Below are 12,383 nucleotides of genomic sequence, written 5' to 3' on the forward strand. Positions count from 1 at the left end.
CAAGAGCATATCCCATTTGTGGGATGGACTTAGTCTTGCTTGCTTGTATGGATTAATGCAGAGCAAAAAAATAGTCAAAAGGGGTGTTTTGTTTTTTTTTTTTTTTAGTTATGTATTTGGTTTTTATTTTCAAATTTCCAAACCAGCACTGCTTTTCCTGTTCACCTCTGCTGAAAAATCTTTCCCAGCCTGGCAAGAGATTGAGGCAGCCTTTGCAAAGCTGTGGGAATAGGTGAATTGCAAGACAGGTTTAGCGACACAAGAACTCAGCAGGTTGTAGTCTGAGAGCTGGGACTGGGTGCATGCGAACCAGCACTGATGTCTGGAAGGAAGCAGGGCCTCAGGAAGGATACAGTGAGGCTGGGGCTTGCAAAGCACATTGTGTCTACAGCTGCAATTAAGACATTTCATTGCTTTAAGATTGTTTTGGTTTTGTCTGCAGAATAAAAGATTATTCATTCTCTTTTTGCTATAGGACTGATACTTCAGGCTTGACAGTCCATGTGAATTTCTGGCTCCTTCAATGCTGTGAAGTCAATAAAATCTGAAGATGTCAGTGGATCCCAGGTGCGGGGGACCTTAAAGTCTCAGACTCTTAAGAGTGAAGGGTTTGCTTTAAAACCACCTTATTTGAGGATAATTTCACTAGTGAATCACACAGAAAAAAGGTGTTCACATCTTCTGAATTGCCTGGCTTTTAGGTATGTTTTCCAGAGGAAGTGCTAGTACATTAAAAGCTACTCTCCTTCTCTTACATAGTTCACCTTTTCCCTACAACTCCAGCACTGCTGGCTCATACACAAAAAGGAGTGTTTCTGGAACCCTCTGCTGCAAGATTGCCTAATCACTCACGCAATTTAGTCAGCAGGGACAGGAGAATGGACCCGCTTCACTGCCATTGTATGTAGCATATGCAGAGGAATTATGGCTATGTAATAGCAGCAGCAGCAGCCAATGAAAAATCTACATTTGGATGGCCACTCAAATAGATGAAAGGAGGCTTTTTTCCTACTGCTTCATTTTTTCCTACTGCTTCATTACTGCTTCATTCATTTTTTCCTACTGCTTCATTATGTGTTTTATCTGCTGATTGCTATGTACAGGTTACAGATAACTTGGGGCAGAAAACTGCGAGAAGAAAGTAGGAGACTGTGAAGATGGAGGAGAAATATGCTGGAAAGTAACATTGGGAGGATGAGAAAGTGAAAAGGGAAAAAGTGAGATTATCACCCTCCAGATTAAAGAACTGTTCAAGACCTCTTCCTATCAGCCAGGACTAGGATAGGAGAGGGAATGCTCCTACATGTTGTCTGCTTCTTTTGGATGCTTAATAATCATCTGTAATATTTGATACAGTATCAGAAATAAACTTTTATGGTTTTAAAAGCCATAACACAGGTGGTGTAACAATGACAGCTCTTTTCAGCTTTGTGGTTTTTAATTTGAGGGAAATGACTAGAAAACTTGACCTTGGGTGTGTTGATACTGACTCTAGTTTCTGAATGCATGCTTATTGATGTGAGTTCCAGTAGGATGGACCAGCCCCATCCGTGTTTCACAGGTTTCATGGTAGCAGAACATACTGATTTAATATTTTCCTTTAGCAAGAGTGCCATCCACTTCCTAAACCCTTTAAATTTGAAACAAAGATATACATATATTTTTCCAATAAATATTTTATATTTGCATTTTTTCTCTTGCAATTAGTCACTCTAAAAGTGCATTTAGTTACTTTAGAAGCATCTCAAGTCACTTTCAGCAATACAGATTAGCAGAGTAATCACTGTGTATCACTTGAAGTGAAATTATTTATATTGAGAGTAAGGAATGACTGTATTAAGTCCATTCAGTTAATATGTAACTACAGGTTTTGTTTTTTTACCATAACTATTTTTCTTGTTATATGCAGCTGTAAATCTGGGTAGACACATATGCTTTTATAAATATAAAAATAACCCCTTAAAACCTCTAAATTAAGCATGTTAAATGGAAAATGTTAAGCACTTGTTATATTCCATTTTACTTTCCCAATACAATTCCCAGTGAAATAAAAAAAATGAACAGCTTTATTAATAAATTCCATGGTGTTTCTGTATTACGGGAACAACATATTCTTAAGCACTCCATGCATCTGAAATTTGTCTCGATGTGGCCCATTTATTTTAATTTGGATCTGTCAGCAGAAAAAAAGAAGTAATTAAACTTGTGACTAGCATGGAGAAACATTTTACATCCTAACACTGTAGCTTGATACGCAGTAGTTTCTTTATATTTCTTCCAGTTGTCAGATCAAAGTCTCTCAAGTACTGTAACTTAGCCATGCTTTGATTAATTACTTTATACAATGAATTTGCAAATTATATTTCTGAAGTGATTTATGTACTTCTAAACTTCAATCAAACACACTTTCCCTCCCCCCTCCCCACATTTGGTTGTGGGTTGTTGTTTTGTTGGGTTTTTTTTTAAATTCCAATCTTTTTCCACTAATTTCATCAGTCCACACCTTGGAAAAATATTTCTGAAAAGTACCTGTTATTATTTTATGCTTAACAAATTGTTGTAAACAGAGATTTCCAGTAAAGAATTAAACCATACCCGAACAGTGCAATTTAACAGAACTGTATGAATCACTTAAATTGCAGTCATGCACCAGCACAACTAGTCAGGTCTTCAGCCTCAATGCTTTGTACAAATACATGAAATCCTCCCTAAAAATTCCCAGCTGCAGGTTTTGTCTAGGCTGCTGTTTTGTTCAGGATAGGTCTACTGGAATAGCTGAGCTAAGGCAACCTTTAAAATACATGTTCAAACCAAACATTTGGTTACTGTAGTTAGACATTTGTAAATAGTATTTGGGGCAGTAATAACTTGCCTGTACCAGTGATGTGCTTGTCTGGGCAAAGTTTAATATTTACATTTGTGTTTCTTTGTACAGTCTCACACGGAATATTGCTGTTCATGTTCAGTCCATTCACACTACATAGTGATATCTAATCTTTGCAGAGGTATTGTGTTTATAGGTATAGATATCCATGCCTTCCCGATGACTTGCTCTGACAAGATTCTGAAGGAATGGTATGAGGTTATTTCTCTCATTGCCACTATCTGATAGCCTAAGTTTTGAATGTTTGAACAGGGCACCCATTCACATCCTTTAGTAGTCATTTTAATCTAGATGCTGCTTTGTTTTTCATTCAGATATGAACCAAACAAAGGCCATGTGGGTGGAGGTAAAGGAACAGAGGTAGAGTTCTGATTGCAGATGTGTGATTGGGACACTGTCCCAACTACTCTTGTTACTTTTCACAGCTTCAATATAATTGATTTGTCCATACATGTAAGGAAATGAACACAGTGAAATGGGCTGAAGTCTTACAGATTGGAAGTATTTATTGACTCCCTGGCTTTCTTTTGAAGTATGCTAGTATCTCTCCATCAGACAAAAACCTGCCATAAGTTGGGGGATAGTTCTCTTTGTAGGTCCCTCATTATTGGAAAAAATATTATTTGAAAAGATTTCAACAAATTTGGTTATTTGATGTTCCTTGAAAGATTTTCGTTCTGAAACACCCACGTCATGCCCTAGGACCTGTAACAACTTCCTCAGTAAATGACATAACTACTGTGCTGGTGGACGGAAGTGTTGATCTCACAATAGTTTGAACTCCTTGAGCTGGAAAAAAACCCAACACACACAAAAAATATTGTGCTCTAGGGCCACCAGCATGGAGCAGAGGGGATCCATACAGAAAATTCCATGCAATGTGGGTGAAGCCATTTTCCTCTATAAGGGAACAGTCAAGCAACGTATGTGAAAGGAGCTGCAGCACCTGCTCAGAAGTGAGTAATCATTCTCTGGGACAGATGCACTTACCCATATTGATGTAACAGAGGCAGAACAAGCTTTCTGCCCTGAGTAGTGTCTCCAATGACAGCTAGTAGGAGACACATGATGTAATAGGCATGCATTTAATCAAATTTAGAGTGATACTTCTCCTTGTATGCCTTCCCTGTCCTACCATGCTTGTGCTTTCCACATTCAATTTTAAATAGACCCCTTATTTCTAGGTCTGCTCTTGGACACTGGTACAGTGTCTTTGCCAGAAAACATTTTTCAGAAACATTTTCCTGGTCTTTCTGAAACTGTGATAGTCCAAAATTTTGTAGGAGTTTTAGAAGACTGAAACCTTTTTATTACCCCTGTGCAATATAATTTCCTATTATTTTGACATTTTTGCTACTGAAATGCTAATTTTACCTTAAAAATGAACTTGGAGAATTCATAAGGACGGTACACATATAGGAATACCCTTTACAGACTGCTAAATTTGGTCACTAAAGCATAAGGAGAGGAAATGTAGTTTCTTTAGTGTAAGTATTGCCATTTCTCCATTTAATGCTCCATTCATAGCACTTGTCAAACTACATTTTAACAGTAATATGGGCTTAGTTTGTGTGCAGCTGCACAGTGTCATTACAAGATAGGGCATAGCGTTGACTCAATTTTTTTAAAAGCAAACACAGCTGACTCAGTCTGAACACACATGGTCATGGAAAGCAGTCTCCATGTGCAGTTTTTTCCCATGATTCACCTGAAGGTTGCAAAAAAATACAGGCCACAAGCTTGTTTATATTGCTAAGTCCTAAATCAAGAAATAAGCATGTCAACAAGCTAAGTGCCAGGTTTACATGAAGTATAGAGTCATAGGAAGGATCCTTAAAAATTGGATGGGTTGATTTTATGTAGGGGCTATTATGAAAATTCTTTCCTTATGAAAAGAAAATTAATGTCTCCATTTCTGTGTTGAGACTTGAGAAACCAATAGACCTACCATATTAATAAGGCATTTTAGAGCACTTATCATTAGGATATCAATGCCTCTTGTGTACTGAAGCAAAAAATCCAAGTGTGACATTCTTCACACATAGCAAGTATGTCAAAAGACTGCTATCATTGCAGAATAAATAAAAAAGAGAATACATTCCTGCCAGGACCTTGTGTTTATTAAAGTAGGATAGATTCATCTTGTATTTGTTTTTCACAATGCTTATAGATATCTGTAATGATCCTTGTAAATAATCTGTTGGAAAACATGAAATGAACTTCCTTATAAATAAAAACTAATAAGTTCAAAAGTAATTATTTCTTTTTGCATCTGTTATTACCTCTGTGTGAGTAAATTCCTCTCTTGCTTGTTGAATATTGTCAAAGCTTGCTAAATGTATTTTGTTCTCTCATACCAGTACCCTGAATAGCCTGGTAGACATTTCACACTAGTTTACAGTTTAGTACTTCATATAATTTATGTTGTTATCTCCTTTCAGTTTTCCTGTTGCTTCTTAATAAAGGAAACATTTTTAATGAGAGAAGAAACACACGCCGCCCAAAAACAAAGACATTACATTAACCCCCCAAATCTTCATATGTAATTAATAGTGGCATTTGATCTAGAAAAATAAAGGGATAGTGTCAGAAAAAACCCCACTGATATGGCCTATCACATTAGAGTAAGGAATTATGATTTCTTCTGTTGACATTGGAACTGACATTAAGACCTGTATTCAAAGAGCACTTTTGTCCTCAGTTTAACAGTTAGAGTCCTCTTCCTGCAACAGAGGTTTTAGCTCAACTTTTACTCATTCAGATTTGTCTCATGACTGTAACATATCTGGTGACAAGCATATATAAACCTCTGGAGACTGATTTCTTGATGGTGAGAATGTATTTTGATAATTTTCAGCATTGTAAAATTAAGGTCTTTTATCGATCTTCTCTGAGCTGGAGTGTGTTAACCCCAAATTAGGGCTAGCCATCTTCAGCATATAATAGCAATCTGCTAAATTAATAGATGTTTATCCTCCTCAATAAAATTTTATTTCTTATCTTCAGACCAGAGTCTGAGGGGATACCTATTGTCCTAGGTTCTATTTATTTAATTATTTAAAATAAAACTAGATAATATTTCTTTTGAAACATCACTTAGTTGGCACTTTTTTTTTTCAGTTAGGCCTTTCACAAGCTTTCCTTCAGGAGTACCTTCCCAACACTCTTTGGGGATTGCCACCTGATTGTGTGTAGGAGTAAATCACTAGGCTGGAGAACTAAGACTAATTTCTTTATTTTAATATCATCATTCAAAGGAGAAGTGGCTTCCACTCTTCTACCAGCACAACTATCAAACCTGATGTGTGTGGAAAATCATTTGGCTTTGCATACAAAGACTCTTAATTGGTTGGCTTCTAAATGATTCTGTGGTGATTTAGGCAAGCTGAGGATTTGGCTGTTCCTGTCTGTAAGAAGAAAACACATTTAAATCTTGAAAATATGAGCTCACATATATTTATGCTGAACATGTGTTTATATAATGAGTTTCCAAAATTCTGGAGAAAGGTTTGTTGGTTGCTCCCCCTACTCCAGCCTTTAGTGCACTTGAATATCAGCAGAAAAAGTCTCAGGCCATGATGGAGGAAGCAACTTATTGGCAAAACAACTCTTCTCTGAAGCACCAGAGAAAATAACACTAGAACATCTGGTTTCTGTTTAGACCGGAAGCCCAGAAAAGTTGCCTTCCACTTAAGTTTGTCACTTAGGATGTGCAAGCATCTATTTTTGTCTGGTTTCCAAAAGAAGTGAAGACGCTGTCACTGTGTAGCCCGCCACTCCGTTCACTCTCATTTTTCTCTTCTTAATGACTTTGGAACCCACTGGCCAACTTCCAAATCAGACAGAGAGGTAGGTGTATGAAAGACACAGACTTCTCACATGGTTCTTGAAAACAGCAGCCAAGTAGAGAATCTACTTACTGCTCTTAGTGAAGATAAGTGATGGTGCATGAACTCAGACAAAGATCAGAGAACTTTGAATAAGTGTGTAATGAATGGTGTCACTGGAGGTGGGGGGGAAGCAAGGCAAATAAAAATCTTCATTGTTTATAACTTATTTTAGAGATCAAGAGACTTACACATGATGTTACTTATAGCTGACAGGATGATCCTAAGACATCTAATAAAGGCACAAACACTGACTCAAGTTTTCCCCATAGTTAGGAGGTATAAATGTCTTTTTGCTACGTGGACTACCCACTATACAAAAAGTGTATATATAAAAATTCATTTATTCTAATTCAGCTAAAACAGAAAAGAACTACATATGCTGGAAATTAGGATTTTGGGGTTTGGAGTCACATTAGATCAATAGGTAAATGTGGCTCAAAATCAAAGGGGTTCCATCCATTTGAGTATATAACCTTGCTGTATGATCTGAGGTTTGGCTTCCATTTCTTCACTCATATTAGGATTTTCTCTCTCTTTTTAATGAAAATTTCAATTTCTGGGCAAATCTGTGGGCAAGGCACCTATTTCTTTTCTCTGTTTTTGAGTCCTGTTTCCCTACACCTTTTTCTGCAGTTTTGTGCATTTAAGCATTCCTTATCTTTCTGTCCCTGCCTTTTTATTACTTCCATACATTGTTCTCTCTGTTGCTCTGCTACATTATTTATGAGATGATACACTAGACTAGGACAAAGAAAAACAACTTTTTCTGAGGGTTTTGCTTTTATCTTTTAGTTTTTTTAAACCTGCATGGTTCTCTGACCTGACTCAGTGTTCCCAGCTGAAGGGACAGGCTGGGGGCAGCTTTACAGTAGGGAAGTAAAGAGACATTTAAGTTTACCTTACCTCTGGGTGGGATGTAGCCACAGTGTTAGAGGAGGACACTGAGCAATGTGTGCCTACACTTGTTGAATTTACTGAGAAATTCACTGTGAAATTTATCTTCTCCTATGGTGGACAATCTTAATCTGGCCTTTATTGGTACAAATGCCTCAGATTTGGAATATGTTTATACAAAAGTGAGCAAACTGTGATTGCTCAGAAGATAGTTGCAATTATTTTCTCCACTATCTATTAGTCTTTAAGCTCCTCCATATTATCTGTTTTGGTGTTCACGATTAAAAATAAAAAATGGGAGTAATGAGTAAAATTTCCTGTATGTATGGATTTCCTGTATTCTCCTGTGTATGGATAATGAATACCTGCTTTGAAGAAAGACCTCTACATTCAGATCCTGTCCCCTCTGTAAAACACTCCCCATGGCACACTATTATGTTAAACCAATAAAGAGGAAAATGGTATTCCATGCACATGTGAGCTAATAACAACTGGCATGCAGAACATAAACACCACAGTAGGTCACACTAAGGCAGACTGGCAAGCTGCTGTGTTAGCTAAGTTTCCAAATGCCTGAAGATAATTGCCCCAGTATATCCATGCAAAACTTACAAAGAAAAAAATAAGATTATCCCAAGCATGAAACTAGCTGGAAAATTACTCGGCAGTGTTATTGAAAACTCATTTTACTTGCTGTGATATTTAGCTAATATGATTAGCGACATTAAGATGGAGACTTCTGCTATAGTTTGGAAATAAACTCCAACCTACCTATCACAGTGGGAAATTTATTTTGTTCTGTAACATATCAGCATTTTCTGCTTGCATGAAATCTCTTAGACATCCACCTCTGCCTCCTTAGATCACTAGTGTCAATTCAGTACTCATTCATGAGTAATATATAGTTCAGAACCTCCACACTCAGTGAGAATGATAAGAACAGTAAGAGAAGCATTATTTCAATAATTAATTGCATGGAGCAAAGGTGAAAATCGTTTAAAAAGTGATTTACAAGAGATTTACATGCACAAAATATTATTTTCATGCTGAGATCATTTCAGGCTTTTGCATAGGTGAAGTCTATTTTATTTATATGAGCATATAAGAAATTGAAATGCTGATGTCCGTATTTAGTAAAATTTAAAAACAGTTTTCCCTTTCTTGAAGTATTTCCTTACACTTCTGACCTCACTGACCATACCATCTTCCTGCTTAATTTGGTAATTACACCCTCCTCTTTCTTACAAAGCCTATAATAATTTCAATGTTTAAAATTAAATAATATCATGTAACTATAGCACATGGGGTCCGTGGCTGTAACAAAGACCTCATGTGATGAGGCCTTTAAAAGAAAGCACAGAACTAGAAATTAGTTTTCCCTTTCATAGTTTCTCAAGAGAACACATTGTAAGGCAGGAGATAACAGATAATACACACTTATGGGTGGACTGCAAGAGGAGATATCAAATAAGGCAGATATGTATAGAGATCAGTCTGTCTCTGAATGAGGCATTGTCTATTTTGCTAATTTAAACACTGTAGCATCTACTAACTTGAAGATCGAGGGGTTAAAACACCTTTTTGTAAAAGTGTATTTGAAATCAACCATATAACAGGTGAAATGAATTTAGTTCACAGAATGCAGAAACTTTTCAAGACTGCTGGTATATATGCAGGAAATCTAAGGAGTGATAAGGAACAGTTCAATTAAGGCACTCAAAGACTTGAGTGGGAAAGAGGTATACAGGCTTCTTGTATCAAAGAATGGAGAAAATTAGTCATCTTGGCATAGAGGGAGGAAGCTACCTGGGTTAGAAAATGGGTTTAATTCTGCCTAAGTCTAACCAGTTGGAAGCCTGGGGATATGTATCAAGTCCCACTCATTGTTTTTCTCACTTACGGTTTCTAGAGATGCTCCTCTTCATCTGCAGTTTGTAGCCCAGAATTTGAGCTCTGTCTGGGAGAGAGGAACACATGGCATTTTAAAAAGGAGTGGCTCATTTGGCACTATTGTTTTTAAGAGAGCCTTAATATCTCCCTATATGCCTGTGTGTATATACACACATATCATTTGGCATTTGGTTCTAGAGACCACAGTTCAGATCTTCTCATGCAAACCAAGAGACTCCTTGAGGTCATCCTCTCCCATGCCCTTCACAAAGCAGGCTGTGTTAGGTCAGGTTGCTGGGAGACTTGGCCAGTAAACTTTTTAGTATCTCCAAAGATGGTGGTTCAACAGCCTTTCTGGGCAGCCTGCTCAGGTGCCCAGTCATGTCCATGGTACACTTTCCCCCTCTATATCTAAAGAGAATTTCCTCTTTTCTGAAGTGTGACCATCATTTCTCATGCCATCACTGCATGAGATCTTCAGTACTCTTCCTCTGGCAAGAGCATGGCTCTGGTATCTCTGCATCTTTATATTTGGCAGCTGCAGAGAGCAGTAAATTTTCCCCTTCACCTTCTCCTCTTAAGGCTGAACAAACCCAGTTCTTTTGGCTTCTCCTCATATGCCACATACTCATCTTGCCAGCTATCCTCTGGACTTGCTCCAGTCTTTCAAAGTCTTTCTTGCAGAGGGATGCCTCCAGCTGGAAAGTGCAAATGCAGCCTCACAAGTGCCAAATAAAGTGGAATAACCACTTTTGATCTGCTGGCTACAATTAACTATTGTGCACAGTGGCACTGCTTCAACAGCCTTGATTTGAAACTATACTTATTTTGAATAATCTGTATCCTGGTGGTTATAGCATTCTCTGGGGGACATGATAGTTGTGGGTTTGCATTGATTCAATAAGGAAGTCATCTGAAGCTCTTTTCTACATCCTGACTGAACATTACAATCATTAGGTTTTATATTAAAGGGTAGCAGTACACTTGGTGTCGTTCCTGCTGATGACTGTGGATGCTAGGTATGCTCCGAGAATTCTTATTGTGTCATGATGTCAAAATAGGTGGAAAAGCATCTGTTATATTTCTACTGATCTGGTTTAGGTAAAGGAAATGTATTTTTTGGCTTAGTACTGCAAAAGCGGAGATACCTCTGTGCATTCCGGACTACTACAAAAGTCCATGGATTTACCAAAGGAGTCTAAGTGGCTCCAGGATTGGGCAGGATCTTAAAAATATTTTCAGAATAATATGTCTTTGTCATGTATGCTGAAATTCTGCTTAAATCTTTTCCTTGAGCTACCTCTGGTTGCTTTCATCTTGCACTGCCCTCAGGGATACCTCAAAACACAGCTCATACACACACACAAGCTTCCCCCCAAACAGGGCAAGAGTCTGAAGACTGACTCTATCAAATAGTCAATACATGCAAAAGGACAAGTATGAGAAACACAGTATTTGATATGCCTTAAGGCTTCCCAACATCTTAGGTCACTAGACAGCATCTTTCCAAGCGCTTCTTGATATTAAGCTCACCATCAATTTTTTTAATATATTGAGCCCTCCCCTCAGCCTATTTCTGACTGGGTCTCTCCTTTCCACATGGAGCAGATGTACTCGTGCCTACTGAAGCAATGTGCTGTTGCCAGTGAGTTGCAGGAGAAAAAAATGGATCTAACCTCCATCTTAATACTCCCAATTTTGCAATCCCCTTCCTTCAAAGCAGGGATGGTCCTATGCTGACACATGCAGAGCCCAAGGCAGGGTTAAAAGTGATGGCAGTGGTGCCTTGGGCACGTGTTGCTGTGGCTGGGGAACCTGCTGAGCCTTGGAAAGCTGAACCATTCACAGAACAGATGCTTAGAGGGCCAGTTGTGCCAAGGGCTCTGAGCTACTTAGGCTGGCCACACCACTGTGCCATTTAATGTGAGGTCAAACAACCTCGTTCAGAATGGACCAGGATTTTACCAGTTCCACAGTCTCGCTCTCAGTCAAACTCTCTCATGGGTATGGTTGATTTTCCTTTGGAATAAACCGGGTTTGAATTCAGTCACATATTTTTTATTTACCTAAGACTTTATCAATGTTATCAGCTTCAAACTAATGCATGTTTTTGTATGAAACTGCATACAATTTAGTCCTTTATCTCTGTTCTAAGGAAAGTACTGACTAAACAGAAACACTGGACAACAGTACATGAGACTCCATTTGCTTATTTGTTGCATTTGTATGTTACTGTCTGGGAAGATTTGAAGGGTGGACCTCCTGTTATCCCTCTGCTTCAACTACAGGCAGGAAAGTGCTTCAGCAGTAAGTCACGTTTCTCTTGTTTACTCTCATCAAGACCTTTGTGTTGCGTAATTCTTTTGTTTTCCACTGTTGTAATCTCTGATGCACATGGATCCCGGACAATGTAGATGACCCGTGTGGGATGCACGAGGTTCCCTGTCAAGATATTGTTGTTCCTCACTGGCTGGAATCCAGGTTTAGTACTAAGCTGAAAAAAAAAGAAAAAAAAGAACAATGGAGATAAATTTAGATGCTGTTGGGAAAAAGAATCTAGGACACTGTCCATCCCAGCCCTTTGAAGCAACACCCACAAACCAGTTTCCGGACTTTTTCAGGGATTCCCAGATTTTCACAGCAACTTATGCAACCAGAGCTGACACCACCTGACTAGCATTTGGCTAACCCTTTGCAAACTCCTTCCAAATGCAAGCTAAGAAGCAGAGCTTGGTGTCCTAAGTTAGAGCCTGACTGCGTGCACATTGAGCACAACTGGAAACAGCTGCAGCATGGATGCTGGTACAGAGATACCAAGGCAAATC

General features: G+C 38.3%; 1 long non-coding RNA gene across 1 annotated transcript; it reads left to right on the top strand.

Annotated features, from left to right (window-relative positions):
* The first annotated feature begins 483 nt into the window (after window positions 1-483).
* On the top strand, window positions 484-5,140 carry LOC125337846. Its single transcript, XR_007208142.1, has 2 exons — window positions 484-567; window positions 1,104-5,140. It is a non-coding gene; the product is annotated as an uncharacterized LOC125337846 (long non-coding RNA).
* The last annotated feature ends 7,243 nt before the right edge of the window (window positions 5,141-12,383 follow it).

The sequence above is a fragment of the Corvus hawaiiensis genome, chromosome 2 (assembly GCF_020740725.1).
Source record: "Corvus hawaiiensis isolate bCorHaw1 chromosome 2, bCorHaw1.pri.cur, whole genome shotgun sequence".
NCBI classification, from domain to species: Eukaryota; Metazoa; Chordata; class Aves; order Passeriformes; family Corvidae; genus Corvus; species Corvus hawaiiensis.